Genomic DNA, 24,847 nt, shown 5'->3' with positions numbered 1-24,847 from the left:
CCGCATGACTAAATATGAAAACTAATAAAAATTTCATTCCCCAGGTGAGGCTCGAACTCAAAACCCCGGCATAGCTCACGAGAACTGTCGTATAAGTACCGTGCGCTAACCAATTGCGCCACTGGGGAACATGGTTGCACGTAAGAGTGTTTCCTTTAGGACTGTTGTCTACACACACCTCCAGTAAACAAATGTTTTCGAGCCAGGCAGTCGTCAGCATTTAGTATACAATTAACCTCATGACTGAATATGAAATCTAAGAAAAATTTGATTCCATAGGTGAGGCTCGAACTCACAACCCCGGCATAGCTCACGAGAACTGTCCTATAAACACAGCGCTAACCAATTGCGGCACTGGGGAACAAGGTTGCACGTAAAAGTGTTTCCTTTAGGACTGTTGTCTACACACAACTCCAGTAAACAAATGTTTTCGGGCCAGGCAGTCGCCGGCATTGAGTATACAATTACCTCATGGCTAAATATGAAAACTAATGAAAATTTCACTCCCCAGGGGAGGCTCAAACTCACAACCCCGGCATAGCTCACGAGAACTGTCCTATAAATTCAGCGCTAACCAATTGCGCCACTGGGGAACACGGTTGCACGTAAAAGTGTTTCCTTTAGGACTGTTGTCTACACACAACTCCAGTAAACAAATGTTTTCGGGCCAGGCAGTCGCCAGCATTGAGTATACAATTACCTCATGGCTAAATATGAAAACTAATAAAAATTTCACTCCCCAGGCGAGGCTCAAACTCACAACCCCGGCATAGCTCACGAGAACTGTCGTGTAAGTACCGTGCGCTAACCAATTGCGCCACTGGGGAACATGGTTGCACGTAAGAGTGTTTCCTTTAGGACTGTTGTCTACACACACCTCCAGTAAACAAATGTTTTCGAGCCAGGCAGTCGTCAGCATTTAGTATACAATTAACCTCATGACTAAATATGAAATCTAAGAAAAGTTTGATTCCATAGGTGAGGCTCGAACTCACAACCCCGGCATAGCTCACGAGAACTGTCGTATAAGTACCGTGTGCTAACTAATTGCGCCACTGGAGAACACGGTCGCACGTAAGAGTGTTTCCTTTAGGACTGTTGTCTCCACACAACTCTAGTAAACAAATGTTTTCGAGCCAGGCAGTCGCCAGCATTGAGTATACAATTAACCTCATGACTAAATATGAAAACTAATGAAAATTTCATTCCCCAGGTGAGGCTCGAACTCACAACCCCAGCATAGCTCACGAGAACTGTCCTATAAATACAGCGCTAACCAATTGCGCCACTGGGGAACACGGTTGCACGTAAAAGTGTTTTCTTTAGGACTGTTGTCTACACACAACTCCAGTAAACAAATGTTTTCGGGCCAGGCAGTCGCCAGCATTGAGTATACAATTACCTCATGGCTAAATATGAAAACTAATGAAAATTTCACTCCCCAGGCGAGGTTCAAACTCACAACCCCGGCATAGCTCACGAGAACTGTCCTATAAATTCAGCGCTAACCAATTGCGCCACTGGGGAACACGGTCGCACGTAGGAGTCTTTCCTTTGGGACTGTTGTCTGCGCAAAACTCCAGTAAACAAAATTTTTCGAGCCAGGCAGTCGCCAGCATTGAGTATACATTTAACCTCATGACTAAATATGAAAACTAATAAAAATTTCATTCCACAGGTGAGTCTCGAACTCACAACCTTGGCATAGCTGACGAGAACTGTCGTAAAATACCGTGCGCTAACCAATTGCGCCACTGGGGAACACGGTTGCACGTAAGAGTGTTTCCTTTAGGACTGTTGTCTACACACACCTCCAGTAAACAAATGTTTTCGAGCCAGGCAGTCGCCAGCATTGAGTATACAATTAACCTCATGACTAATATTGAAAACTAATAAAAGTTTCATTCCCCAGGTGAGGCTCGAACTCACAACCCCGGCATAGCTGACGAGAACTGTCGTATAAGTACCGTGGGCTTACCAATTGCGCCACTGGGGAACACGGTTGCACGTAAGAGTGTTTCCTTTAGGACTGTTGTCTACACACACCTCCAGTAAACAAATGTTTTCGAGCCAGGCAGTCGCCTGCATTAAATATACAATTAACCTCAAGGTTAAATATGAAAACTAATGAAAATTCCATTCCCCAGGTGAGGCTCAAACTCACAACTCCGGCATAGCTCACGAGAACTTTCGTAAAGGTACCGTGCGCTAACCAATTGCGCCACTGGGGAACACGGTCACATGTAGGAGTCTTTCCTTTAGGACTGTTGTCTGCGCAAAACTCCAGTAAACCAACCTTTTCGAGCCAGGCAGTCGCCAGCATTCAGTATACAATGAACCTCACGACTAAATATGAAAACTAATAAAAATTTCATTCCCCAGGTGAGGCTCGAACTCACAACCCCGGCATAGCTCACGAGAACTGTCATATAAGTACCGTGCGCTAACCAATTGCGCCACTGAGGAACACGGTTCCACGTAGGCGTCTTTCGTTTAAGACTGTTGTCTACACACAACTCCAGTAAACAAATGTTTTCGAGCCAGGCAGTCACCAGCATTGAGTATACAATTACCGCATGACTAAATATGAAAACTAATAAAAATTTCATTCCCCAGGTGAGGCTCGAACTCAAAACCCCGGCATAGCTCACGAGAACTGTCGTATAAGTACCGTGCGCTAACCAATTGCGCCACTGGGGAACATGGTTGCACGTAAGAGTGTTTCCTTTAGGACTGTTGTCTGCACACACCTCCAGTAAACAAATTTTTTCGAGCCAGGCAGTCGTCAGCATTTAGTATACAATTAACCTCATGACTAAATTTGAAATCTAAGAAAAATTTGATTCCATAGGTAAGGCTCGAACTCACAACCCCGGCATAGCTCACGAGAACTGTCGTATAAGTACCGTGTGCTAACTAATTGCGCCACTGGAGAACACGGTCGCACGTAGGAGTCTTTCCTTTAGGACTGTTGTCTACGCACAACTCCAGTAAACAAATGTTTTCGAGCCAGGCAGTCGCCAGCATTGAGTATACAATTAACCTCATGACTAAATATGAAAACTAATAAAAATTTTATTCCCCAGGTGAGGCTCGAACTCACAACCCCGGCATAGCTCACGAGAACTGTCGTATAAGTACCGTGCACTAACCAATTGCGCCACTGGGGAACACGGTCGCACGTAAGAGTGTTTCCTTTAGGACTGTTGTCTCCACACAACTCTAGTAAACAGATGTTTTCGAGCCAGGCAGTCGCCAGCATTGAGTATACAATTAACCTCATGACTAAATATGAAAACTAATGAACATTTCATTCCCCAGGTGAGGCTCGAACTCACAACGCCGGCATAGCTCACGAGAACTGTCGTATAATTACCGTGCGCTAACCAATTGCGCCACTGGGGAACGCGATTGCACGTAAGAGTGTTTCCTTTAGGACTGTTGTCTACACACACCTCCAGTAAACAAATGTTTTCGAGCCAGGCAGTCGCCAGCATTGAGTATACAATTGACCTCATGACTAAATAGGAAAACCAATAAAAATTTCATTTTCCAGGTGAGGCTCGAACTCTCAACCCCCGCATAGCTCACGAGAACTGTCGTATAAGTACCGTGCGCTAACCAATTACGCCACTGGGGAACACGGTCGCACGTAGGAGTCTTTCCTTTAGGACTGTTGTCTACACACACCTCCAGTAAGCAAATGTTTTCGAGCCAGGCAGTCGCCAGCATTGAGTATACAATTAACCTCATGACTAATAATGAAAACTAATAAAAATTTCATTCCCAAGGTGAGGCTCGAACTCACAACCCCGGCATAGCTCACGAGAACTGTCGTATAAGTACCGTGCGCTAACCAATTGCGCCACTGGGGAACACGGTTTCACGTAAGAGTGTTTCCTTTAGGACTGTTGTCTACACACACCTCCAGTAAACAAATGTTTTCGAGCCAGGCAGTTGCCAGCATTGAGTATACAATTAACCTCATGACTAAATATGAAAACTAATAAAAATTTCATTCCCCAGGTGAGGCTCGAACTCACAACCCCGGGATAGCTCACGAGAACTGTTGTATAAGTACCGTGCACTAACCAATTGCGCCACTGGGGAACGCAGTTGCCCGTAAGAGTGTTTCCTTTAGGACTGTTGTCTACACACACCTCCAGTAAACAAATGTTTTCGAGCCAGGCAGTCGCCAGCATTGAGTATACAATTAACCTCATGACTAAATAGAAAAACTAATAAAAATTTCATTCCCCAGGTGAGGCTCGAACTCTCAACCCGCGCATAGCTCACGAGAACTGTCGTATAAGTACCGTGCGCTAACCAATTGCGCCACTGGGGAACACGGTTGCACGTAAGAGGGTTTCTTTTACGACTGTTGTCTCCACACAACTCCAGTAAACAAATGTTTCCGAGCCAGACATTCGCCAGCATTGAGTATACAATTAACCTCAAGGTTAAATATGAAAACTAATGAACATTTCATTCCCCAGGTGAGGGTCGAACTCACAACCCCGGCATAGCTCACGAGAACTGTCGTATAATTACCGTGCGCTAACCAATTGCGCCACTGGGGAACGCGGTTGCACGCAAGAGTGTTTCCTTTAGGACTGTTGTCTACACACACCTCCAGTAAACAAATGTTTTCGAGCCAGGCAGTCGCCAGCATTGAGTATACAATTGACCTCATGACTAAATAGGAAAACCAATAAAAATTTCATTCCCCAGGTGAGGCTCGAACTCTCAACCCCCGCATAGCTCACGAGACCTGTCGTATAAGTACCGTGCGCTAACCAATTACGCCACTGGGGAACACGGTCGCACGTAGGAGTCTTTCCTTTAGGACTGTTGTCTACACACACCTCCAGTAAGCAAATGTTTTCGAGCCAGGCAGTTGCCAGAATTGAGTATACAATTAACCTCATGACTAAATATGAACACTAATAAAAAATTTCATTCCCCAGGTGAGGCTCGAACTCACAACCCCGGCATAGCTCACGAGAACTGTCGTATAAGTACCGTGCGCTACCCAATTTCGCCACTGGGGAACACGGTTTCACGTTAGAGTGTTTCCTTTACGACTGGTGTCTACACAAACCTCCGGTAAACAGATGTTTTCGAGCCAGGCAGTCGCCAGCATTGCGTATACAATTAACCTCATGACTAAATATGAAAACTAATAAAAATTTCATTCCCCAGGTGAGGCTCGAACTCACAACCCCGGGATAGCTCATGAGAACTGTCGTATAAGTACCGTGCACTAACCAATTGCGCCACTGGAGAACGCAGTTGCACGTAAGAGTGTTTCCTTTAGGACTGTTGTCTACACACACCTCCAGTAAACAAATGTTTTCGAGCCAGGCAGTCGCCAGCATTGAGTATACAATTAACCTCAAGACTAAATAGAAAAACTAATAAAAATTTCATTCCCCAGGTGAGGCTCGAACTCTCAACCCGCGCATAGCTCACGAGAACTGTCGTATAAGTACCGTGCGCTAAACAATTGCGCCACTGGGGAACACGGTTGCACGTAAGAGGGTTTCTTTTACGACTGTTGTCTCCACACAACTCCAGTAAACAAATGTTTCCGAGCCAGGCAGTCGCCAGCATTGAGTATACAATTAACCTCAAGGTTAAATATGAAAACTAATGAAAATTTCATTCCCCAGGTGAGGCTCAAACTCAACTGCGGCATAGCTCACGAGAACTTTAGTAAAGGTACCGTGCGCTAACCAATTGCGCCACTGGGGAACACGGTCACACGTAGGAGTCTTTCCTTTAGGACTGTTGTCTGCGCAAAATTCCAATAAACAAACGTTTTCGAGCCAGGCAGTCGCCAGCATTCAGTACACATCGAACCTCACGACTAAATATGAAAACTAATGAACATTTCAGTCCCCAGGTGAGGCTCGAACTCACAACCCCAGCATAGCTCACGAGAACTGTCCTATAAATACAGCACTAACCAATTGCGGCACTGGGGAACAAGGTTGCACGTAAGAGTGTTTCCTTTAGGACTGTTGTCTACACACACCTCCAGTAAACAAATGTTTTCGAGCCAGGCAGTCGTCAGCATTTAGTATACAATTAACCTCATGACTAAATATGAAATCTAAGAAAAATTTGATTCCATAGGTGAGGCTCGAACTCACAACCCCGGCATAGCTCACGAGAACTGTCGTATAAGTACCGTGTGCTAACTAATTGCGCCACTGGAGAACACGGTCGCACGTAGGAGTCTTTCCTTTAGGACTGTTGTCTACACACAACTCCAGTAAACAAATGTTTTCGAGCCAGGCCGTCGCCAGCATTGAGTATACAATTAACCTCATGACTAAATATGAAAACTAATAAAAATTTTATTCCCCAGGTGAGGCTCGAACTCACAATCCCGGCATAGCTCACGAGAACTGTCGTATAAGTACCGTGCGCTAACCAATTGCGCCACTGGGGAACACGGTCGCACGTAAGAGTGTTTCCTTTAGGACTGTTGTCTCCACACAACTCTAGTAAACAAATGTTTTCGAGCCAGGCAGTCACCAGCATTGAGTATACAATTAACCGCATGACTAAATATGAAAACTAATAAAAATTTCATTCCCCAGGTGAGGCTCGAACTCAAAACCCCGGCATAGCTCACGAGAACTGTCGTATAAGTACCGTGCGCTAACCAATTGCGCCACTGGGGAACATGGTTGCACGAAAGAGTGTTTCCTTTAGGACTGTTGTCTACACACACCTCCAGTAAACAAATGTTTTCGAGCCAGGCAGTCGTCAGCATTTAGTATACAATTAACCTCATGACTAAATATGAAATCTAAGAAAAATTTGATTCCATAGGTGAGGCTCGAACTCACAACCCCGGCATAGCTCACGAGAACTGTTGTATAAGTACCGTGCGCTAACCAATTGCGCCACTAGGGAACACGGTCGCACGTAAGAGTGTTTCCTTTAGGACTGTTGTCTCCACACAACTCTAGTAAACAGATGTTTTCGAGCCAGGCAGTCGCCAGCATTGAGTATACAATTAACCGCATGACTAAATATGAAAACTAATAAAAATTTCATTCCCCAGGTGAGGCTCGACCTTAAAACCCCGGCATAGGTCACGAGAACTGTCGTATAAGTACCGTGCGCTAACCAATTGCGCCACTAGGGAACACGGTCGCACGTAAGAGTGTTTCCTTTAGGACTGTTGTCTACACACACCTCCAGTAAACAAATGTTTTCGAGCCAGGCAGTCGCCAGCATTGAGTATACAATTGACCTCATGACTAAATAGGAAAACCAATAAAAATTTCATTCCCCAGGTGAGGCTCGAACTCTCAACCCCCGCATAGCTCACGAGACCTGTCGTATAAGTACCGTGCGCTAACCAATTACGCCACTGGGGAACACGGTCGCACGTAGGAGTCTTTCCTTTAGGACTGTTGTCTACACACACCTCCAGTAAGCAAATGTTTTCGAGCCAGGCAGTTGCCAGAATTGAGTATACAATTAACCTCATGACTAAATATGAACACTAATAAAAAATTTCATTCCCCAGGTGAGGCTCGAACTCACAACCCCGGCATAGCTCACGAGAACTGTCGTATAAGTACCGTGCGCTACCCAATTTCGCCACTGGGGAACACGGTTTCACGTTAGAGTGTTTCCTTTACGACTGGTGTCTACACAAACCTCCGGTAAACAAATGTTTTCGAGCCAGGCAGTCGCCAGCATTGCGTATACAATTAACCTCATGACTAAATATGAAAACTAATAAAAATTTCATTCCCCAGGGGAGGCTCGAACTCACAACCCCGGGATAGCTCATGAGAACTGTCGTATAAGTACCGTGCACTAACCAATTGCGCCACTGGAGAACGCAGTTGCACGTAAGAGTGTTTCCTTTAGGACTGTTGTCTACACACACCTCCAGTAAACAAATGTTTTCGAGCCAGGCAGTCGCCAGCATTGAGTATACAATTAACCTCAAGACTAAATAGAAAAACTAATAAAAATTTCATTCCCCAGGTGAGGCTCGAACTCTCAACCCGCGCATAGCTCACGAGAACTGTCGTATAAGTACCGTGCGCTAAACAATTGCGCCACTGGGGAACACGGTTGCACGTAAGAGGGTTTCTTTTACGACTGTTGTCTCCACACAACTCCAGTAAACAAATGTTTCCGAGCCAGGCAGTCGCCAGCATTGAGTATACAATTAACCTCAAGGTTAAATATGAAAACTAATGAAAATTTCATTCCCCAGGTGAGGCTCAAACTCAACTGCGGCATAGCTCACGAGAACTTTAGTAAAGGTACCGTGCGCTAACCAATTGCGCCACTGGGGAACACGGTCACACGTAGGAGTCTTTCCTTTAGGACTGTTGTCTGCGCAAAATTCCAATAAACAAACGTTTTCGAGCCAGGCAGTCGCCAGCATTCAGTACACATCGAACCTCACGACTAAATATGAAAACTAATGAACATTTCAGTCCCCAGGTGAGGCTCGAACTCACAACCCCAGCATAGCTCACGAGAACTGTCCTATAAATACAGCACTAACCAATTGCGGCACTGGGGAACAAGGTTGCACGTAAGAGTGTTTCCTTTAGGACTGTTGTCTACACACACCTCCAGTAAACAAATGTTTTCGAGCCAGGCAGTCGTCAGCATTTAGTATACAATTAACCTCATGACTAAATATGAAATCTAAGAAAAATTTGATTCCATAGGTGAGGCTCGAACTCACAACCCCGGCATAGCTCACGAGAACTGTCGTATAAGTACCGTGTGCTAACTAATTGCGCCACTGGAGAACACGGTCGCACGTAGGAGTCTTTCCTTTAGGACTGTTGTCTACACACAACTCCAGTAAACAAATGTTTTCGAGCCAGGCCGTCGCCAGCATTGAGTATACAATTAACCTCATGACTAAATATGAAAACTAATAAAAATTTTATTCCCCAGGTGAGGCTCGAACTCACAATCCCGGCATAGCTCACGAGAACTGTCGTATAAGTACCGTGCGCTAACCAATTGCGCCACTGGGGAACACGGTCGCACGTAAGAGTGTTTCCTTTAGGACTGTTGTCTCCACACAACTCTAGTAAACAAATGTTTTCGAGCCAGGCAGTCACCAGCATTGAGTATACAATTAACCGCATGACTAAATATGAAAACTAATAAAAATTTCATTCCCCAGGTGAGGCTCGAACTCAAAACCCCGGCATAGCTCACGAGAACTGTCGTATAAGTACCGTGCGCTAACCAATTGCGCCACTGGGGAACATGGTTGCACGAAAGAGTGTTTCCTTTAGGACTGTTGTCTACACACACCTCCAGTAAACAAATGTTTTCGAGCCAGGCAGTCGTCAGCATTTAGTATACAATTAACCTCATGACTAAATATGAAATCTAAGAAAAATTTGATTCCATAGGTGAGGCTCGAACTCACAACCCCGGCATAGCTCACGAGAACTGTTGTATAAGTACCGTGCGCTAACCAATTGCGCCACTAGGGAACACGGTCGCACGTAAGAGTGTTTCCTTTAGGACTGTTGTCTCCACACAACTCTAGTAAACAGATGTTTTCGAGCCAGGCAGTCGCCAGCATTGAGTATACAATTAACCGCATGACTAAATATGAAAACTAATAAAAATTTCATTCCCCAGGTGAGGCTCGACCTCAAAACCCCGGCATAGGTCACGAGAACTGTCGTATAAGTACCGTGCGCTAACCAATTGCGCCACTAGGGAACACGGTCGCACGTAAGAGTGTTTCCTTTAGGACTGTTGTCTCCACACAACTCTAGTAAACAAATTTTTTCGAGCGAGGCAGTCGCCAGCATTGAGTATACATTTAACCTCATGACTAATTATGAAAACAATTAAAATTTCATTCCACAGGTGTGTCTCGAACTCACAACCTTGGCATAGCTGACGAGAACTGTCGTAAAAGTACCGTGCGCTAACTAATTGCGCCACTGGGGAACACGGTTGCACGTAAGAGTGTTTCCTTTAGGACTGTTGTCTACACACACCTCCAGTAAACAAATGTTTTCGAGCCAGGCAGTCGCCAGCATTGAGTATACAATTAACCTCATGACTAATATTGAAAACTAATAAAAGTTTCATTCCCCAGGTGAGGCTCGAACTCACAACCCCGGCATAGGTCACGAGAACTGTCGTATAAGTACCGTGCGCTAACCAATTGCGCCACTAGGGAACACGGTCGCACGTAAGAGTGTTTCCTTTAGGACTGTTGTCTCCACACAACTCTAGTAAACAAATTTTTTCGAGCGAGGCAGTCGCCAGCATTGAGTATACTTTTAACCTCATGACTAATTATGAAAACAATTAAAATTTCATTCCACAGGTGAGTCTCGAACTCACAACCTTGGCATAGCTGACGAGAACTGTCGTAAAAGTACCGTGCGCTAACTAATTGCGCCACTGGGGAACACGGTTGCACGTAAGAGTGTTTCCTTTAGGACTGTTGTCTACACACACCTCCAGTAAACAAATGTTTTCGAGCCAGGCAGTCGCCAGCATTGAGTATACAATTAACCTCATGACTAATATTGAAAACTAATAAAAGTTTCATTCCCCAGGTGAGGCTCAACCTCACAACCCCGGCATAGCTCACGAGAACTGTCGTATAAGTACCGTGCGCTAACCAATTGCGCCACTGGGGAACACGGTCGCACGTAGAAGTCTTTCCTTTGAGACTGTTGTCTACACACAACTCCAGTAAACAAATGTTTTCGAGCCAGGCAGTCACCAGCATTGAGTATACAATTAACCGCATGACTAAATATGAAAACTAATAAAAATTTCATTCCTCAGGTGAGGCTCGAACTCAAAACCCCGGCATAGGTCACGAGAGCTGTCGTATAAGTACCGTGCGCTAACCAATTGCGCCACTGGGGAACACGGTCGCACGTAAGAGTGTTTCCTTTAGGACTGTTGTCTCCACACAACTCTAGTAAACAAATGTTTTCGAGCCAGGCAGTCGCCAGCATTGAATATACAATTAACCTCATGACTAAATATGAAAACTAATGAAAATTTCATTCCCCAGGTGAGGCTCGAACTCACAACCCCGGCATAGCTCACGAGAACTGTCGTATAAGTACCGTGCGCTAACCAATTGCGCCACTGGGGAACACGGTCGCACGTAGGAGTCTTTCGTTTAAGACTGTTGTCTACACACAACTCCAGTAAACAAATGTTTTCGAGCCAGGCAGTTGCCAGCATTGAGTATACAATTAACCTCATGACTAAATATGAAAACTAATGAACATTTCATTCCCCAGGTGAGGCTCGAACTCACAACCCCAGCATAGCTCACGAGAACTGTCCTATAAATACAGCGCTAACCAATTGCGGCACTGGGGAACAAGGTTGCACGTAAGAGTGTTTCCTTTAGGACTGTTGTCTACACACACCTCCAGTAAACAAATGTTTTCGAGCCAGGCAGTCGTCAGCATTTAGTATACAATTAACCTAATGACTAAATATGAAATCTAAGAAAAATTTGGTTCCATAGGTGAGGCTCAAACTCACAACCCCGGCATAGCTCACGAGAACTGTCGTATAAGTACCGTGTGCTAACTAATTGCGCCACTGGAGAACATGGTCGCACGTAGGAGTCTTTCCTTTAGGACTGTTGTCTACACACACCTCCAGTAAACAAATGTTTTCGAGCCAGGCAGTCGTCAGCATTTAGTATACAATTAACCTCATGACTGAATATGAAATCTAAGAAAAATTTGATTCCATAGGTGAGGCTCGAACTCACAACCCCGGCATAGCTCACGAGAACTGTCGTATAAGTACCGTGCGCTAACCAATTGCGCCACTAGGTAACACGGTCGCACGTAAGAGTGTTTCCTTTAGGACTGTTGTCTCCACACAACTCTAGTAAACAGATGTTTTCGAGCCAGGCAGTCACCAGCCTTGAGTATACAATTAACCTCATGACTAAATATAAAAACTAATGAACATTTCATTCCCCAGGTGAGGCTCGAACTCACAACCCCAGCATAGCTCACGAGAACTGTCCTATAAACACAGCGCTAACCAATTGCGGCACTGGGGAACAAGGTTGCACGTAAAAGTGTTTCCTTTAGGACTGTTGTCTACACACAACTCCAGTAAACAAATGTTTTCGGGCCAGGCAGTCGCCGGCATTGAGTATACAATTACCTCATGGCTAAATATGAAAACTAATGAAAATTTCACTCCCCAGGGGAGGCTCAAACTCACAACCCCGGCATAGCTCACGAGAACTGTCCTATAAATTCAGCGCTAACCAATTGCGCCACTGGAGAACACGGTTGCACGTAAAAGTGTTTCCTTTAGGACTGTTGTCTACACACAACTCCAGTAAACAAATGTTTTCGGGCCAGGCAGTCGCCAGCATTGAGTATACAATTACCTCATGGCTAAATATGAAAACTAATAAAAATTTCACTCCCCAGGCGAGGCTCAAACTCAGAACCCCGGCATAGCTCACGAGAACTGTCGTGTAAGTACCGTGCGCTAACCAATTGCGCCACTGGGGAACATGGTTGCACGTAAGAGTGTTTCCTTTAGGACTGTTGTCTACACACACCTCTAGTAAACAAATGTTTTCGAGCCAGGCAGTCGTCAGCATTTAGTATACAATTAACCTCATGACTAAATATGAAATCTAAGAAAAATTTGATTCCATAGGTGAGGCTCGAACTCACAACCCGGCATAGCTCACGAGAACTGTCGTATAAGTACCGTGTGCTAACTAATTGCGCCACTGGAGAACACGGTCGCACGTAAGAGTGTTTCCTTTAGGACTGTTGTCTCCACACAACTCTAGTAAACAAATGTTTTCGAGCCAGGCAGTCGCCAGCATTGAGTATACAATTAACCTCATGACTAAATATGAAAACTAATGAAAATTTCATTCCCCAGGTGAGGCTCGAACTCACAACCCCAGCATAGCTCACGAGAACTGTCCTATAAATACAGCGCTAACCAATTGCGCCACTGGGGAACACGGTTGCACGTAAAAGTGTTTTCTTTAGGACTGTTGTCTACACACAACTCCAGTAAACAAATGTTTTCGGGCCAGGCAGTCGCCAGCATTGAGTATACAATTACCTCATGGCTAATTATGAAAACTAATGAAAATTTCACTCCCCAGGCGAGGTTCAAACTCACAACCCCGGCATAGCTCAGGAGAACTGTCCTATAAATTCAGCGCTAACCAATTGCGCCACTGGGGAACACGGTCGCACGTAGGAGTCTTTCCTTTGGGACTGTTGTCTGCGCAAAACTCCAGTAAACAAAATTTTTCGAGCCAGGCAGTCGCCAGCATTGAGTATACATTTAACCTCATGACTAAATAAGAAAACTAATAAAAATTTCATTCCACAGGTGAGTCTCGAACTCACAACCTTGGCATAGCTGACGAGAACTGTCGTAAAATACCGTGCGCTAACCAATTGCGCCACTGGGGAACACGGTTGCACGTAAGAGTGTTTCCTTTAGGACTGTTGTCTACACACACCTCCAGTAAACAAATGTTTTCGAGCCAGGCAGTCGCCAGCATTGAGTATACAATTAACCTCATGACTAATATTGAAAACTAATAAAAGTTTCATTCCCCAGGTGAGGCTCGAACTCACAACCCCGGCATAGCTGACGAGAACTGTCGTATAAGTACCGTGGGCTTACCAATTGCGCCACTGGGGAACACGGTTGCACGTAAGAGTGTTTCCTTTAGGACTGTTGTCTACACACACCTCCAGTAAACAAATGTTTTCGAGCCAGGCAGTCGCCTGCATTAAATATACAATTAACCTCAAGGTTAAATATGAAAACTAATGAAAATTCCATTCCCCAGGTGAGGCTCAAACTCACAACTCCGGCATAGCTCACGAGAACTTTCGTAAAGGTACCGTGCGCTAACCAATTGCGCCACTGGGGAACACGGTCACATGTAGGAGTCTTTCCTTTAGGACTGTTGTCTGCGCAAAACTCCAGTAAACCAACCTTTTCGAGCCAGGCAGTCGCCAGCATTCAGTATACAATGAACCTCACGACTAAATATGAAAACTAATAAAAATTTCATTCCCCAGGTGAGGCTCGAACTCACAACCCCGGCATAGCTCACGAGAACTGTCATATAAGTACCGTGCGCTAACCAATTGCGCCACTGAGGAACACGGTTCCACGTAGGCGTCTTTCGTTTAAGACTGTTGTCTACACACAACTCCAGTAAACAAATGTTTTCGAGCCAGGCAGTCACCATCATTGAGTATACAATTACCGCATGACTAAATATGAAAACTAATAAAAATTTCATTCCCCAGGTGAGGCTCGAACTCAAAACCCCGGCATAGCTCACGAGAACTGTCGTATAAGTACCGTGCGCTAACCAATTGCGCCACTGGGGAACATGGTTGCACGTAAGAGTGTTTCCTTTAGGACTGTTGTCTGCACACACCTCCAGTAAACAAATTTTTTCGAGCCAGGCAGTCGTCAGCATTTAGTATACAATTAACCTCATGACTAAATTTGAAATCTAAGAAAAATTTGATTCCATAGGTAAGGCTCGAACTCACAACCCCGGCATAGCTCACGAGAACTGTCGTATAAGTACCGTGTGCTAACTAATTGCGCCACTGGAGAACACGGTCGCATGTAGGAGTCTTTCCTTTAGGACTGTTGTCTACGCACAACTCCAGTAAACAAATGTTTTCGAGCCAGGCAGTCGCCAGCATTGAGTATACAATTAACCTCATGACTAAATATGAAAACTAATAAAAATTTTATTCCCCAGGTGAGGCTCGAACTCACAACCCCGGCATAGCTCACGAGAACTGTCGTATAAGTACCGTGCACTAACCAATTGCGCCACTGGGGAACACGGTCGCACGTAAGAGTGTTTCCTTTAGGACTGTTGTCTCCACACAACTCTAGTAAACAGATGTTTTCGAGCCAGGCAGTCGCCAGCATTGAGTATACAATTAACCTCATGACTAAATATGAAAACTAATGAACATTTCATTCCCCAGGTGAGGCTCGAACTCACAACCCCGGCATAGCTCACGAGAACTGTCGTATAATTACCATGCGCTAACCAATTGCGCCACTGGGGAACGCGGTTGCACGTAAGAGTGTTTCCTTTAGGACTGTTGTCTACACACACCTCCAGTAAACAAATGTTTTCGAGCCAGGCAGTCGCCAGCATTGAGTATACAATTGACCTCATGACTAAATAGGAAAACCAATAAAAATTTCATTTTCCAGGTGAGGCTCGAACTCTCAACCCCCGCATAGCTCACGAGCACTGTCGTATAAGTACCGTGCGCTAACCAATTACGCCACTGGGGAACACGGTCGCACGTAGGAGTCTTTCCTTTAGGACTGTTGTCTACACACACCTCCAGTAAGCAAATGTTTTCGAGCCAGGCAGTCGCCAGCATTGAGTATACAATTAACCTCATGACTAATAATGAAAACTAATAAAAATTTCATTCCCAAGGTGAGGCTCGAACTCACAACCCCGGCATAGCTCACGAGAACTGTCGTATAAGTACCGTGCGCTAACCAATTGCGCCACTGGGGAACACGGTTTCACGTAAGAGTGTTTCCTTTAGGACTGTTGCCTACACACACCTCCAGTAAACAAATGTTTTCGAGCCAGGCAGTTGCCAGCATTGAGTATACAATTAACCTCATGACTAAATATGAACACTAAAAAATTTCATTCCCCAGGTGAGGCTCGAACTCACAACCCCGGCATAGCTCACGAGAACTGTTGTATAAGTACCGTGCGCTAACCAATTGCGCCACTGGGGAACACGGTTTCACGTAAGAGTGTTTCCTTTAGGACTGTTGTCTACACACACCTCCAGTAAACAAATGTTTTCGAGCCAGGCAGTTGCCAGCATTGAGTATACAATTAACTTCATGACTAAATATGAACACTAAAAAATTTCATTCCCCAGGTGAGGCTCGAACTCACAACCCCGGCATAGCTCACGAGAACTGTTGTATAAGTACCGCGCGCTACCCAATTGCGCCACTGGGGAACACGGTTTCACGTTAGAGTGTTTCCTTTACGACTGTTGTCTACACAAACCTCCAGTAAACAAATGTTTTCGATCCAGGCAGACGCCAGCATTGCGTATACAATTAACCTCATGACTAAATATGAAAACTAATAAAAATTTCATTCCCCAGGTGAGGCTCGAACTCACAACCCCGGGATAGCTCACGAGAACTGTCGTATAAGTACCGTGCACTAACCAATTGCGCCACTGGGGAACGCAGTTGCCCGTAAGAGTGTTTCCTTTAAGACTGTTGTCTACACACACCTCCAGTAAACAAATGTTTTCGAGCCAGGCAGTCGCCAGCATTGAGTATACAATTAACCTCATGACTAAATAGAAAAACTAATAAAAATTTCATTCCCCATGTGAGGCTCGAACTCTCAACCCCGGCATAGCTCACGAGAACTGTCGTATAAGTACCGTGCGCTAACCAATTGCGCCACTGGGGAACACGGTTGCACGTAAGAGGGTTTCTTTTACGACTGTTGTCTCAACACAACTCCAGTAAACAAATGTTTCCGAGCCAGACATTCGCCAGCATTGAGTATACAATTAACCTCAAGGTTAAATATGAAAACTAATGAACATTTCATTCCCCAGGTGAGGGTCGAACTCACAACCCCGGCATAGCTCACGAGAACTGTCGTATAATTACCGTGCGCTAACCAATTGCGCCACTGGGGAACGCGGTTGCACGCAAGAGTGTTTCCTTTAAGACTGTTGTCTACACACACCTCCAGTAAACAAATGTTTTCGAGCCAGGCAGTCGCCAGCATTGAGTATACAATTGACCTCATGACTAAATAGGAAAACCAATAAAAATTTCATTCCCCAGGTGAGGCTCGAACTCTCAACCCCTGCATAGCTCACGAGACCTGTCGTATAAGTACCGTGCGCTAACCAATTACGCCACTGGGGAACATGGTCGCACGTAGGAGTCTTTCCTTTAGGACTGTTGTCTACACACACCTCCAGTAAGCAAATGTTTTCGAGCCAGGCAGTCGCCAGCATTGAGTATACAATTAACCTCATGACTAATAATGAAAACTAATAAAAATTTCATTCCCAAGGTGAGGCTCGAACTCACAACCCCGGCATAGCTCACGAGAACTGTCGTATAAGTACCGTGCGCTAACCAATTGCGCCACTCGGGAACACGGTTGCACGTAAAAGTGTTTCCTTTAGGACTGTTGTCTACACACACCTCCAGTAAGCAAATGTTTTCGAGCCAGGCAGTCGCCAGCATTGAGTATACAATTAACCTCATGACTAATAATGAAAACAAATAAAAATTTCATTCCCCAGGTGAGGCTCGAACTCACAACCCCGGCATAGCTCACGAGAACTGTCGTATAAGTACCGTGCGCTAACCAATTGCGCCACTGGGGAACACGGTTTCACGTAAGAGTGTTTCCTTTAGGACTGTTGTCTACACACACCTCCAGTAAACAAATGTTTTCGAGCCAGGCAGTTGCCAGAATTGAGTATACAATTAACCTCATGACTAAATATGAACACTAATAAAAAATTTCATTCCCCAGGTGAGGCTCGAACTCACAACCCCGGCATAGCTCACGAGAACTGTCGTATAAGTACCGTGCGCTACCCAATTTCGCCACTGGGGAACACGGTTTCACGTTAGAGTGTTTCCTTTACGAATGGTGTCTACACAAACCTCCGGTAAACAAATGTTTTCGAGCCAGGCAGTCGCCAGCATTGCGTATACAATTAACCTCATGACTAAATATGAAAACTAATAAAAATTTCATTCCCCAGGTGAGGCTCGAACTCACAACCCCGGGATAGCTCATCAGAACTGTCGTATAAGTACCGTGCACTAACCAATTGCGCCACTGGGGAACACGGTTGCACGTAAGAGGGTTTCTTTTACGACTGTTGTCTCCACACAACTCCAGTAAACAAATGTTTCCGAGCCAGGCAGTCGCCAGCATTGAGTATACAATTAACCTCAAGGTTAAATATGAAAACTAATGAAAATTCCATTCCCCAGGTGAGGCTCAAACTCAACTCCGGCATAGCTCACGAGAACTTTAGTAAAGGTACCGTGCGCTAACCAATTGCGCCACTGGGGAACACGGTCACACGTAGGAGTCTTTCCTTTAGGACTGTTGTCTGCGCAAAATTCCAGTAAACAAACGTTTTCGAGCCAGGCAGTCGCCAGCATTCAGTACACATCGAACCTCACGACTAAATATGAAAACTAATGAAAATTTCATTCCCCAGGTGAGGCTCGAACTCACAACCCCGGCATAGCTCACGAGAACTGTCGTATAAGTACCGTGCGCTAACCAATTGCGCCACTGGGGAACACGGTCGCACGTAGGAGTCTTTCCTTTAAGACTGTTGTCTACACACAACTCCTGTAAACAAATGTTTTCGAGCCAGGCAGTCACCAGCATTGAGTATACAATTAACCGCATGACTAAATATGAAAACTAATAAAAATTTAATTCCCCGGGCGAGGCTCGAACTCAAAACCCCGGCATAGCTCACGAGAACTGTCGTATAAGTACCGTGCGCTAACCAACTGCGCCACTGGGGAACATGGTTGCACGTAAGAGTGTTTCCTTTAGGACTGTTGTCTACACACAACTCCAGTAAACAAATGTTTTCGAGCCAGGCAGTCGCCAGCATTGAGTATACAATTAACCTCATGACTAAATATGAAAACTAATGAAAATTTCATTCCCCAGGTGAGGCTCGAACTCACAACCCCAGCATAGCTCACGAGAACTGTCCTATAAATACAGCGCTAACCAATTGTGCCACTGGGGAACACGGTTGCACGTAAAAGTGTTTCCTTTAGGACTGTTGTCTACACACAACTCCAGTAAACAAATGTTTTCGGGCCAGGCAGTCCCCATTATTGAGTATACAATTACCTCATGGCTAACTATGAAAACTAATAAAAATTTCACTCCCCAGGCGAGGCTCAAACTCACAACCCTGGCATAGCTCACGAGAACTGTCGTGTAAGTACCGTGCGCTAACCAATTGCGCCACTGGGGAACACGGTCGCACGTAGGAGTCTTTCCTTTAGGACTGTTGTCTGCGCAAAACTCCAGTAAACAAATTTTTTCGCGCCAGGCAGTCGCCAGCATTGAGTATACATTTAACCTCATGACTAATTATGAAAACTAATAAAAATTTCATTCCACAGGTGAGTCTCGAACTCACAACCTCGGCATAGCTGACGAGAACTGTCGTATAAGTACCGTGCGCTAACCAATTGCGCCACTGGGGAACACGGTTGCACGTAGGAGTCCTTTCTTCAGGACTGTTGTTCACACACAACTCCAGTAAACAAATGTTTTCGAGCTAGGCAGTCGCCAGCATTGAGTATACAATCACCCTCATGTATAAATATGAAAACTAATAAAAATTTCATTCCCCAGGTGAGGCTCGAACTAGCAACCCCGGCATAGCTCACGAGAACTGTCGTATAAGTACCGTGCGCTAACCAATTGCGCCACTGGGGAACGCAGTTGCCCGTAAGAGTGTTTCCTTTAGGACTGTTGTCTACACACACCTCCAGTAAACAAATGTTTTCGAGCCAGGCAGTCGCCAGCATTGAGTATACAATTAACCTCATGACTAAATAGAAAAACTAATAAAAATTTCATTCCCCAGGCGAGGCTCGAACTCTCAACCCGCCCATAGCTCACGAGAACTGTCGTATAAGTACCGTGCGCTAACCAATTGCGCCACTGGGGAACACGGTTGCACGTAAGAAGGTTTTTTTTACGACTGTTGTCTCCACACAACTCCAGTAAACAAATGTTTCCGAGCCAGGCAGTCGCCAGCATTGAGTATACAATTAACCTCAAGGTTAAATATGAAAACTAATGAACATTTCATTCCCCAGGTGAGGCTCGAACTCACAACCCCGGCATAGCTCACGAGAACTGTCGTATAATTACCGTGCGCTAACCAATTGCGCCACTGGGGAACGCGGTTGCACGCAAGAGTGTTTCCTTTAGGACTGTTGTCTACACACACCTCCAGTAAACAAATGTTTTCGAGCCAGGCAGTCGCCAGCATTGAGTATACAATTGACCTCATGACTAAATAGGAAAACCAATAAAAATTTCATTCCCCAGGTGAGGCTCGAACTCTCAACCCCCGCATAGCTCACGAGACCTGTCGTATAAGTACCGTGCGCTAACCAATTACGCCACTGGGGAACACGGTCGCACGTAGGAGTCTTTCCTTTAGGACTGTTGTCTACACACACCTCCAGTAAGCAAATGTTTTCGAGCCAGGCAGTCGCCAGCATTGAGTATACAATTAACCTCATGACTAATAATGAAAACTAATAAAAATTTCATTCCCAAGGTGAGGCTCGAACTCACAACCCCGGCATAGCTCACGAGAACTGTCGTATAAGTACCGTGCGCTAACCAATTGCGCCACTCGGGAACACGGTTGCACGTAAAAGTGTTTCCTTTAGGACTGTTGTCTACACACACCTCCAGTAAGCAAATGTTTTCGAGCCAGGCAGTCGCCAGCATTGAGTATACAATTAACCTCATGACTAATAATGAAAACTAATAAAAATTTCATTCCCCAGGTGAGGCTCGAACTCACAACCCCGGCATAGCTCACGAGAACTGTCGTATAAGTACCGTGCGCTAACCAATTGCGCCACTGGGGAAAACGGTTTCACGTAAGAGTGTTTCCTTTAGGACTGTTGTCTACACACACCTCCAGTAAACAAATGTTTTCGAGCCAGGCAGTTGCCAGAATTGAGTATACAATTAACCTCATGACTAAATATGAACACTAATAAAAAATTTCATTCCCCAGGTGAGGCTCGAACTCACAACCCCGGCATAGCTCACGAGAACTGTCGTATAAGTACCGTGCGCTACCCAATTTCGCCACTGGGGAACACGGTTTCACGTTAGAGTGTTTCCTTTACGACTGTTGTCTACACAAACCTCCAGTAAACAAATGTTTTCGAGCCAGGCGGTCGCCAGCATTGCGTATACAATTAACCTCATGACTAAATATGAAAACTAATAAAAATTTCATTCCCCAGGTGAGGCTCGAACTCACAACCCCGGGATAGCTCATGAGAACTGTCGTACAAGTACCGTGCACTAACCAATTGCGCCACTGGGGAACGCAGTTGCACGTAAGAGTGTTTCCTTTAGGACTGTTGTCTACACACACCTCCAGTAAACAAATGTTTTCGAGCCAGGCAGTCGCCAGCACTGAGTATACAATTAACCTCAAGACTAAATAGAAAAACTAATAAAAATTTCATTCCCCAGGTGAGGCTCGAACTCTCAACCCACGCATAGCTCACGAGAACTGTCGTATAAGTACCGTGCGCTAACCAATTGCGCCACTGGGGAACACGGTTGCACGTAAGAGGGTTTCTTTTACGACTGTTGTCTCCACACAACTCCAGTAAACAAATGTTTCCGAGCCAGGCAGTCGCCAGCATTGAGTATACAATTAACCTCAAGGTTAAGTATGAAAACTAATGAAAATTCCATTCCCCAGGTGAGGCTCAAACTCAACTCCGGCATAGCTCACGAGAACTTTAGTAAAGGTACCGTGCGCTAACCAATTGCACCACTGGGGAACAAAGTCACACGTAGGAGTCTTTCCTTTAGGACTGTTGTCTGCGCAAAACTCCAGTAAACAAACGTTTTCGAGCCAGGCAGTCGCCAGCATTCAGTACACATCGAACCGCATGACTAAATATGAAAACTAATAAAAATTTAATTCCCCGGGTGAGGCTCGAACTCAAAACCCCGGCATAGCTCAAGAGAACTGTCGTATAAGTACCGTGCGCTAACCAATTGCGCCACTGGGGAACATGGTTGCACGTAAGAGTGTTTCCTTTAGGACTGTTGTCTACACACAACTCCAGTAAACAAATGTTTTCGAGCCAAGCAGTCGCCAGCATTGAGTATACAATTAACCTCATGACTAAATATGAAAACTAATGAAAATTTCATTCCCCAGGTGAGGCTCGAACTCACAACCCCAGCATAGCTCACGAGAACTGTCCTATAAATACAGCACTAACCAATTGTGCCACTGGGGAACACGGTTGCACGTAAAAGTGTTTCCTTTAGGACTGTTGTCTACACACAACTCCAGTAAACAAATGTTTTCGGGCCAGGCAGTCCCCAGCATTGAGTATACAATTACCTCATGGCTAACTATGAAAACTAATAAAAATTTCACTCCCCAGGCGAGGCTCAAACTCACAACCCCGGCATAGCTCACGAAAACTGTCGTGTAAGTACCGTGCGCTAACCAATTGCGCCACTGGGGAACACGGTCGCACGTAGGAGTCTTTCCTTTAGGACTGTTGTCTGCGCAAAACTCCAGTTAACAAACTTTTTCGCGCCAGGCAGTCGCCAGCATTGAGTATACATTTAACCTCATGACTAAATATGAAAACTAATAAAAATTTCATTCCCCAGGTGAGGCTCGAACTAGCAACCCCGGCATAGCTCACGAGAACTGTCGTATAAGTACCGTGCGCTAACCAATTGCGCCACTGGGGAACACGGTTGCACGTAAGAGTGTTTCCTTTAGGACTGTTGTCTACACACACCTCCAGTAAACACATGTTTTCGAGCCAGGCAGTCGCCAGCATTGAGTATACAATTAACCTCATGACTAAATAGAAAAACTAATAAAAATTTCATTCCCCAGGTGAGGCTCGAACTCTCAACCCGCGCATAGCTCACGAGAACTGTCGTATAAGTACCGTGCGCTAACCAATTGCGCCACTGGGGAACACGGTTGCACGTAAGAGGGTTTCTTTTACGACTGTTGTTTCCACACAGCTCCAGTAAAGAAATGTTTCCGAGCCAGGCAGTCGCCAGCATTGAGTATACAATTAACCTCAAGGTTAAATATAAAAACTAATGAACATTTCATTCCCCAGGTGAGGCTCGAACTCACAACCCCGGCATAGCTCACGAGAACTGTCGTATAATTACCGTGCGCTAACCAATTGCGCCACTGGGGAACGCGGTTGCAAGCAAGAGTGTTTCCTTTAGGACTGTTGTCTACACACACCTCCAGTAAACAAATGTTTTCGAGCCAGGCAGTCGCCAGCATTGAGTATACAATTGACCTCATGACTAAATAGGAAAACTAATAAAAATTTCATTCCCCAGGTGAGGCTCGAACTCACAACCCCGGCATAGCTCACGAGAACTGTCGTATAAGTACCGTGCGCTAACCAATTGCGCCACTGGGGAACACGGTTTCACGTAAGAGTGTTTCCTTTAGGACTGTTGTCTACACACACCTCCAGTAAACAAATGTTTTCGAGCCAGGCAGTTGCCAGAATTGAGTATACAATTAACCTCATGACTAAATATGAACACTAATAAAAAATTTCATTCCCCAGGTGAGGCTCGAACTCACAACCCCGGCATAGCTCACGAGAACTGTCGTATAAGTACCGTGCGCTACCCAATTTCGCCACTGGGGAACACGGTTTCACGTTAGAGTGTTTCCTTTACGACTGTTGTCTACACAAACCTCCAGTAAACAAATCTTTTCGAGCCAGGCAGTCGCCAGCATTGCGTATACAATTAACCTCATGACTAAATATGAAAACTAATAAAAATTTCATTCCCCAGGTGAGGCTCGAACTCACAACCCCGGGATAGCTCACGAGAACTATCGTATAAGTACCGTGCACTAACCAATTGCGCCACTGGGGAACGCAGTTGCACGTAAGAGTGTTTCCTTTAGGACTGTTGTCTACACACACCTCCAGTAAACAAATGTTTTCGAGCCAGGCAGTCGCCAGCATTGAGTATACAATTAACCTCAAGACTAAATAGAAAAACTAATAAAAATTTCATTCCCCAGGTGAGGCTCGAACACTCAACCCGCGCATAGCTCACGAGAACTGTCGTATAAGTACCGTGCGCTAACCAATTGCGCCACTGGGGAACACGGTTGCACGTAAGAGGGTTTCTTTTATGACTGTTGTCTCCACACAACTCCAGTAAACAAATGTTTCCGAGCCAGGCAGTCGCCAGCACTGAGTATACAATTAACCTCAAGGTTAAATATGAAAACTAATGAAAATTCCATTCCCCAGGTGAGGCTCAAACTCAACTCCGGCATAGCTCACGAGAACTTTAGTAAAGGCACCGTGCGCTAACCAATTGCGCCACAGGGGAACACGGTCACACGTAGGAGTCTTTCCTTTAGGATTGTTGTCTGCGCAAAACTCCAGTAAACAAACGTTTTCGAGCCAGGCAGTCGCCAGCATTCAGTACACAATGAACCTCACGACTAAATATGAAAACTAATGAAAATTTTATTCCCCAGGTGAGGCTCGAACTCACAACCCCGGCATAGCTCACGAGAACTGTCGTATAAGTACCGTGCGCTAACCAATTGCGCCACTGGGGAACATGGTCGCACGTAGGAGTCTTTCCTTTAAGACTGTTGTCTACACACAACTCCAGTAAACAAATGTTTTCGAGCCAGGCAGTCACCAGCATTGAGTATACAATTAACAGCATGACTAATTATGAAAACTAATAAAAATTTAATTCCCCGGGTGAGGCTCGAACTCAAAACCCCGGCATAGCTCACGAGAACTGTCGTATAAGTACCGTGCGCTAACCAATTGCGCCACTGGGGAACATGGTTGCACGTAAGAGTGTTTCCTTTAGGACTGTTGTCTACACACACCTCCAGTAAACAAATGTTTTCGAGCCAGGCAGTCGTCAGCATTT

The 24,847-nt window shown here is 45.2% G+C and overlaps 47 non-coding genes across 47 annotated transcripts; all 47 read right to left on the bottom strand.

Annotated features, from left to right (window-relative positions):
* Window positions 1–36: 36 nt before the first annotated feature.
* On the bottom strand, window positions 37–128 carry TRNAI-UAU (transfer RNA isoleucine (anticodon UAU)). The gene is given in 2 exon segments: window positions 37–72; window positions 91–128. It is a non-coding gene; the product is annotated as a tRNA-Ile (tRNA).
* A 607-nt stretch (window positions 129–735) lies between these two features.
* TRNAV-UAC (transfer RNA valine (anticodon UAC)) lies at window positions 736–827 on the bottom strand. Its single transcript is given in 2 exon segments — window positions 736–771; window positions 790–827. It is a non-coding gene; the product is annotated as a tRNA-Val (tRNA).
* A 1,077-nt stretch (window positions 828–1,904) lies between these two features.
* Window positions 1,905–1,996, bottom strand: TRNAI-UAU (transfer RNA isoleucine (anticodon UAU)). Its single transcript is given in 2 exon segments — window positions 1,905–1,940; window positions 1,959–1,996. It is a non-coding gene; the product is annotated as a tRNA-Ile (tRNA).
* A 378-nt stretch (window positions 1,997–2,374) lies between these two features.
* On the bottom strand, window positions 2,375–2,466 carry TRNAI-UAU (transfer RNA isoleucine (anticodon UAU)). Its single transcript is given in 2 exon segments — window positions 2,375–2,410; window positions 2,429–2,466. It is a non-coding gene; the product is annotated as a tRNA-Ile (tRNA).
* A 142-nt stretch (window positions 2,467–2,608) lies between these two features.
* On the bottom strand, window positions 2,609–2,700 carry TRNAI-UAU (transfer RNA isoleucine (anticodon UAU)). The gene is given in 2 exon segments: window positions 2,609–2,644; window positions 2,663–2,700. It is a non-coding gene; the product is annotated as a tRNA-Ile (tRNA).
* A 378-nt stretch (window positions 2,701–3,078) lies between these two features.
* On the bottom strand, window positions 3,079–3,170 carry TRNAI-UAU (transfer RNA isoleucine (anticodon UAU)). Its single transcript is given in 2 exon segments — window positions 3,079–3,114; window positions 3,133–3,170. It is a non-coding gene; the product is annotated as a tRNA-Ile (tRNA).
* Window positions 3,171–3,313: 143 nt separating this feature from the next.
* TRNAI-UAU (transfer RNA isoleucine (anticodon UAU)) lies at window positions 3,314–3,405 on the bottom strand. The gene is given in 2 exon segments: window positions 3,314–3,349; window positions 3,368–3,405. It is a non-coding gene; the product is annotated as a tRNA-Ile (tRNA).
* Window positions 3,406–3,783: 378 nt separating this feature from the next.
* Window positions 3,784–3,875, bottom strand: TRNAI-UAU (transfer RNA isoleucine (anticodon UAU)). Its single transcript is given in 2 exon segments — window positions 3,784–3,819; window positions 3,838–3,875. It is a non-coding gene; the product is annotated as a tRNA-Ile (tRNA).
* A 143-nt stretch (window positions 3,876–4,018) lies between these two features.
* Window positions 4,019–4,110, bottom strand: TRNAI-UAU (transfer RNA isoleucine (anticodon UAU)). The gene is given in 2 exon segments: window positions 4,019–4,054; window positions 4,073–4,110. It is a non-coding gene; the product is annotated as a tRNA-Ile (tRNA).
* Window positions 4,111–4,488: 378 nt separating this feature from the next.
* Window positions 4,489–4,580, bottom strand: TRNAI-UAU (transfer RNA isoleucine (anticodon UAU)). The gene is given in 2 exon segments: window positions 4,489–4,524; window positions 4,543–4,580. It is a non-coding gene; the product is annotated as a tRNA-Ile (tRNA).
* Window positions 4,581–4,959: 379 nt separating this feature from the next.
* TRNAI-UAU (transfer RNA isoleucine (anticodon UAU)) lies at window positions 4,960–5,051 on the bottom strand. The gene is given in 2 exon segments: window positions 4,960–4,995; window positions 5,014–5,051. It is a non-coding gene; the product is annotated as a tRNA-Ile (tRNA).
* A 1,314-nt stretch (window positions 5,052–6,365) lies between these two features.
* Window positions 6,366–6,457, bottom strand: TRNAI-UAU (transfer RNA isoleucine (anticodon UAU)). The gene is given in 2 exon segments: window positions 6,366–6,401; window positions 6,420–6,457. It is a non-coding gene; the product is annotated as a tRNA-Ile (tRNA).
* Window positions 6,458–6,600: 143 nt separating this feature from the next.
* On the bottom strand, window positions 6,601–6,692 carry TRNAI-UAU (transfer RNA isoleucine (anticodon UAU)). The gene is given in 2 exon segments: window positions 6,601–6,636; window positions 6,655–6,692. It is a non-coding gene; the product is annotated as a tRNA-Ile (tRNA).
* A 143-nt stretch (window positions 6,693–6,835) lies between these two features.
* TRNAI-UAU (transfer RNA isoleucine (anticodon UAU)) lies at window positions 6,836–6,927 on the bottom strand. Its single transcript is given in 2 exon segments — window positions 6,836–6,871; window positions 6,890–6,927. It is a non-coding gene; the product is annotated as a tRNA-Ile (tRNA).
* A 614-nt stretch (window positions 6,928–7,541) lies between these two features.
* Window positions 7,542–7,633, bottom strand: TRNAI-UAU (transfer RNA isoleucine (anticodon UAU)). Its single transcript is given in 2 exon segments — window positions 7,542–7,577; window positions 7,596–7,633. It is a non-coding gene; the product is annotated as a tRNA-Ile (tRNA).
* Window positions 7,634–8,947: 1,314 nt separating this feature from the next.
* Window positions 8,948–9,039, bottom strand: TRNAI-UAU (transfer RNA isoleucine (anticodon UAU)). The gene is given in 2 exon segments: window positions 8,948–8,983; window positions 9,002–9,039. It is a non-coding gene; the product is annotated as a tRNA-Ile (tRNA).
* A 143-nt stretch (window positions 9,040–9,182) lies between these two features.
* TRNAI-UAU (transfer RNA isoleucine (anticodon UAU)) lies at window positions 9,183–9,274 on the bottom strand. The gene is given in 2 exon segments: window positions 9,183–9,218; window positions 9,237–9,274. It is a non-coding gene; the product is annotated as a tRNA-Ile (tRNA).
* Window positions 9,275–9,417: 143 nt separating this feature from the next.
* On the bottom strand, window positions 9,418–9,509 carry TRNAI-UAU (transfer RNA isoleucine (anticodon UAU)). The gene is given in 2 exon segments: window positions 9,418–9,453; window positions 9,472–9,509. It is a non-coding gene; the product is annotated as a tRNA-Ile (tRNA).
* Window positions 9,510–10,121: 612 nt separating this feature from the next.
* TRNAI-UAU (transfer RNA isoleucine (anticodon UAU)) lies at window positions 10,122–10,213 on the bottom strand. The gene is given in 2 exon segments: window positions 10,122–10,157; window positions 10,176–10,213. It is a non-coding gene; the product is annotated as a tRNA-Ile (tRNA).
* Window positions 10,214–11,060: 847 nt separating this feature from the next.
* TRNAI-UAU (transfer RNA isoleucine (anticodon UAU)) lies at window positions 11,061–11,152 on the bottom strand. The gene is given in 2 exon segments: window positions 11,061–11,096; window positions 11,115–11,152. It is a non-coding gene; the product is annotated as a tRNA-Ile (tRNA).
* A 2,478-nt stretch (window positions 11,153–13,630) lies between these two features.
* On the bottom strand, window positions 13,631–13,722 carry TRNAI-UAU (transfer RNA isoleucine (anticodon UAU)). Its single transcript is given in 2 exon segments — window positions 13,631–13,666; window positions 13,685–13,722. It is a non-coding gene; the product is annotated as a tRNA-Ile (tRNA).
* Window positions 13,723–14,100: 378 nt separating this feature from the next.
* Window positions 14,101–14,192, bottom strand: TRNAI-UAU (transfer RNA isoleucine (anticodon UAU)). The gene is given in 2 exon segments: window positions 14,101–14,136; window positions 14,155–14,192. It is a non-coding gene; the product is annotated as a tRNA-Ile (tRNA).
* A 142-nt stretch (window positions 14,193–14,334) lies between these two features.
* Window positions 14,335–14,426, bottom strand: TRNAI-UAU (transfer RNA isoleucine (anticodon UAU)). The gene is given in 2 exon segments: window positions 14,335–14,370; window positions 14,389–14,426. It is a non-coding gene; the product is annotated as a tRNA-Ile (tRNA).
* A 378-nt stretch (window positions 14,427–14,804) lies between these two features.
* Window positions 14,805–14,896, bottom strand: TRNAI-UAU (transfer RNA isoleucine (anticodon UAU)). Its single transcript is given in 2 exon segments — window positions 14,805–14,840; window positions 14,859–14,896. It is a non-coding gene; the product is annotated as a tRNA-Ile (tRNA).
* A 143-nt stretch (window positions 14,897–15,039) lies between these two features.
* Window positions 15,040–15,131, bottom strand: TRNAI-UAU (transfer RNA isoleucine (anticodon UAU)). Its single transcript is given in 2 exon segments — window positions 15,040–15,075; window positions 15,094–15,131. It is a non-coding gene; the product is annotated as a tRNA-Ile (tRNA).
* A 378-nt stretch (window positions 15,132–15,509) lies between these two features.
* On the bottom strand, window positions 15,510–15,601 carry TRNAI-UAU (transfer RNA isoleucine (anticodon UAU)). The gene is given in 2 exon segments: window positions 15,510–15,545; window positions 15,564–15,601. It is a non-coding gene; the product is annotated as a tRNA-Ile (tRNA).
* A 141-nt stretch (window positions 15,602–15,742) lies between these two features.
* TRNAI-UAU (transfer RNA isoleucine (anticodon UAU)) lies at window positions 15,743–15,834 on the bottom strand. Its single transcript is given in 2 exon segments — window positions 15,743–15,778; window positions 15,797–15,834. It is a non-coding gene; the product is annotated as a tRNA-Ile (tRNA).
* A 141-nt stretch (window positions 15,835–15,975) lies between these two features.
* On the bottom strand, window positions 15,976–16,067 carry TRNAI-UAU (transfer RNA isoleucine (anticodon UAU)). Its single transcript is given in 2 exon segments — window positions 15,976–16,011; window positions 16,030–16,067. It is a non-coding gene; the product is annotated as a tRNA-Ile (tRNA).
* Window positions 16,068–16,210: 143 nt separating this feature from the next.
* On the bottom strand, window positions 16,211–16,302 carry TRNAI-UAU (transfer RNA isoleucine (anticodon UAU)). Its single transcript is given in 2 exon segments — window positions 16,211–16,246; window positions 16,265–16,302. It is a non-coding gene; the product is annotated as a tRNA-Ile (tRNA).
* Window positions 16,303–16,680: 378 nt separating this feature from the next.
* TRNAI-UAU (transfer RNA isoleucine (anticodon UAU)) lies at window positions 16,681–16,772 on the bottom strand. The gene is given in 2 exon segments: window positions 16,681–16,716; window positions 16,735–16,772. It is a non-coding gene; the product is annotated as a tRNA-Ile (tRNA).
* A 378-nt stretch (window positions 16,773–17,150) lies between these two features.
* On the bottom strand, window positions 17,151–17,242 carry TRNAI-UAU (transfer RNA isoleucine (anticodon UAU)). Its single transcript is given in 2 exon segments — window positions 17,151–17,186; window positions 17,205–17,242. It is a non-coding gene; the product is annotated as a tRNA-Ile (tRNA).
* Window positions 17,243–17,385: 143 nt separating this feature from the next.
* Window positions 17,386–17,477, bottom strand: TRNAI-UAU (transfer RNA isoleucine (anticodon UAU)). The gene is given in 2 exon segments: window positions 17,386–17,421; window positions 17,440–17,477. It is a non-coding gene; the product is annotated as a tRNA-Ile (tRNA).
* Window positions 17,478–17,621: 144 nt separating this feature from the next.
* On the bottom strand, window positions 17,622–17,713 carry TRNAI-UAU (transfer RNA isoleucine (anticodon UAU)). The gene is given in 2 exon segments: window positions 17,622–17,657; window positions 17,676–17,713. It is a non-coding gene; the product is annotated as a tRNA-Ile (tRNA).
* A 143-nt stretch (window positions 17,714–17,856) lies between these two features.
* On the bottom strand, window positions 17,857–17,948 carry TRNAI-UAU (transfer RNA isoleucine (anticodon UAU)). The gene is given in 2 exon segments: window positions 17,857–17,892; window positions 17,911–17,948. It is a non-coding gene; the product is annotated as a tRNA-Ile (tRNA).
* A 376-nt stretch (window positions 17,949–18,324) lies between these two features.
* On the bottom strand, window positions 18,325–18,416 carry TRNAI-UAU (transfer RNA isoleucine (anticodon UAU)). Its single transcript is given in 2 exon segments — window positions 18,325–18,360; window positions 18,379–18,416. It is a non-coding gene; the product is annotated as a tRNA-Ile (tRNA).
* An 845-nt stretch (window positions 18,417–19,261) lies between these two features.
* Window positions 19,262–19,353, bottom strand: TRNAI-UAU (transfer RNA isoleucine (anticodon UAU)). The gene is given in 2 exon segments: window positions 19,262–19,297; window positions 19,316–19,353. It is a non-coding gene; the product is annotated as a tRNA-Ile (tRNA).
* A 613-nt stretch (window positions 19,354–19,966) lies between these two features.
* On the bottom strand, window positions 19,967–20,058 carry TRNAI-UAU (transfer RNA isoleucine (anticodon UAU)). Its single transcript is given in 2 exon segments — window positions 19,967–20,002; window positions 20,021–20,058. It is a non-coding gene; the product is annotated as a tRNA-Ile (tRNA).
* Window positions 20,059–20,436: 378 nt separating this feature from the next.
* On the bottom strand, window positions 20,437–20,528 carry TRNAI-UAU (transfer RNA isoleucine (anticodon UAU)). Its single transcript is given in 2 exon segments — window positions 20,437–20,472; window positions 20,491–20,528. It is a non-coding gene; the product is annotated as a tRNA-Ile (tRNA).
* A 143-nt stretch (window positions 20,529–20,671) lies between these two features.
* Window positions 20,672–20,763, bottom strand: TRNAI-UAU (transfer RNA isoleucine (anticodon UAU)). Its single transcript is given in 2 exon segments — window positions 20,672–20,707; window positions 20,726–20,763. It is a non-coding gene; the product is annotated as a tRNA-Ile (tRNA).
* A 144-nt stretch (window positions 20,764–20,907) lies between these two features.
* TRNAI-UAU (transfer RNA isoleucine (anticodon UAU)) lies at window positions 20,908–20,999 on the bottom strand. Its single transcript is given in 2 exon segments — window positions 20,908–20,943; window positions 20,962–20,999. It is a non-coding gene; the product is annotated as a tRNA-Ile (tRNA).
* Window positions 21,000–21,142: 143 nt separating this feature from the next.
* Window positions 21,143–21,234, bottom strand: TRNAT-UGU (transfer RNA threonine (anticodon UGU)). The gene is given in 2 exon segments: window positions 21,143–21,178; window positions 21,197–21,234. It is a non-coding gene; the product is annotated as a tRNA-Thr (tRNA).
* A 1,078-nt stretch (window positions 21,235–22,312) lies between these two features.
* TRNAV-UAC (transfer RNA valine (anticodon UAC)) lies at window positions 22,313–22,404 on the bottom strand. Its single transcript is given in 2 exon segments — window positions 22,313–22,348; window positions 22,367–22,404. It is a non-coding gene; the product is annotated as a tRNA-Val (tRNA).
* Window positions 22,405–23,017: 613 nt separating this feature from the next.
* TRNAI-UAU (transfer RNA isoleucine (anticodon UAU)) lies at window positions 23,018–23,109 on the bottom strand. Its single transcript is given in 2 exon segments — window positions 23,018–23,053; window positions 23,072–23,109. It is a non-coding gene; the product is annotated as a tRNA-Ile (tRNA).
* A 143-nt stretch (window positions 23,110–23,252) lies between these two features.
* On the bottom strand, window positions 23,253–23,344 carry TRNAI-UAU (transfer RNA isoleucine (anticodon UAU)). Its single transcript is given in 2 exon segments — window positions 23,253–23,288; window positions 23,307–23,344. It is a non-coding gene; the product is annotated as a tRNA-Ile (tRNA).
* Window positions 23,345–23,488: 144 nt separating this feature from the next.
* Window positions 23,489–23,580, bottom strand: TRNAI-UAU (transfer RNA isoleucine (anticodon UAU)). The gene is given in 2 exon segments: window positions 23,489–23,524; window positions 23,543–23,580. It is a non-coding gene; the product is annotated as a tRNA-Ile (tRNA).
* A 143-nt stretch (window positions 23,581–23,723) lies between these two features.
* TRNAI-UAU (transfer RNA isoleucine (anticodon UAU)) lies at window positions 23,724–23,815 on the bottom strand. Its single transcript is given in 2 exon segments — window positions 23,724–23,759; window positions 23,778–23,815. It is a non-coding gene; the product is annotated as a tRNA-Ile (tRNA).
* A 611-nt stretch (window positions 23,816–24,426) lies between these two features.
* TRNAI-UAU (transfer RNA isoleucine (anticodon UAU)) lies at window positions 24,427–24,518 on the bottom strand. The gene is given in 2 exon segments: window positions 24,427–24,462; window positions 24,481–24,518. It is a non-coding gene; the product is annotated as a tRNA-Ile (tRNA).
* Window positions 24,519–24,847: the final 329 nt, after the last annotated feature.

This window comes from Rhipicephalus microplus, chromosome 8, assembly GCF_043290135.1.
Source record: "Rhipicephalus microplus isolate Deutch F79 chromosome 8, USDA_Rmic, whole genome shotgun sequence".
Classification (NCBI taxonomy): Eukaryota; Metazoa; Arthropoda; class Arachnida; order Ixodida; family Ixodidae; genus Rhipicephalus; species Rhipicephalus microplus.
Note: the sequence above shows the minus strand (reverse complement) of the source record. Positions and strands in the feature narration are given on the sequence as shown.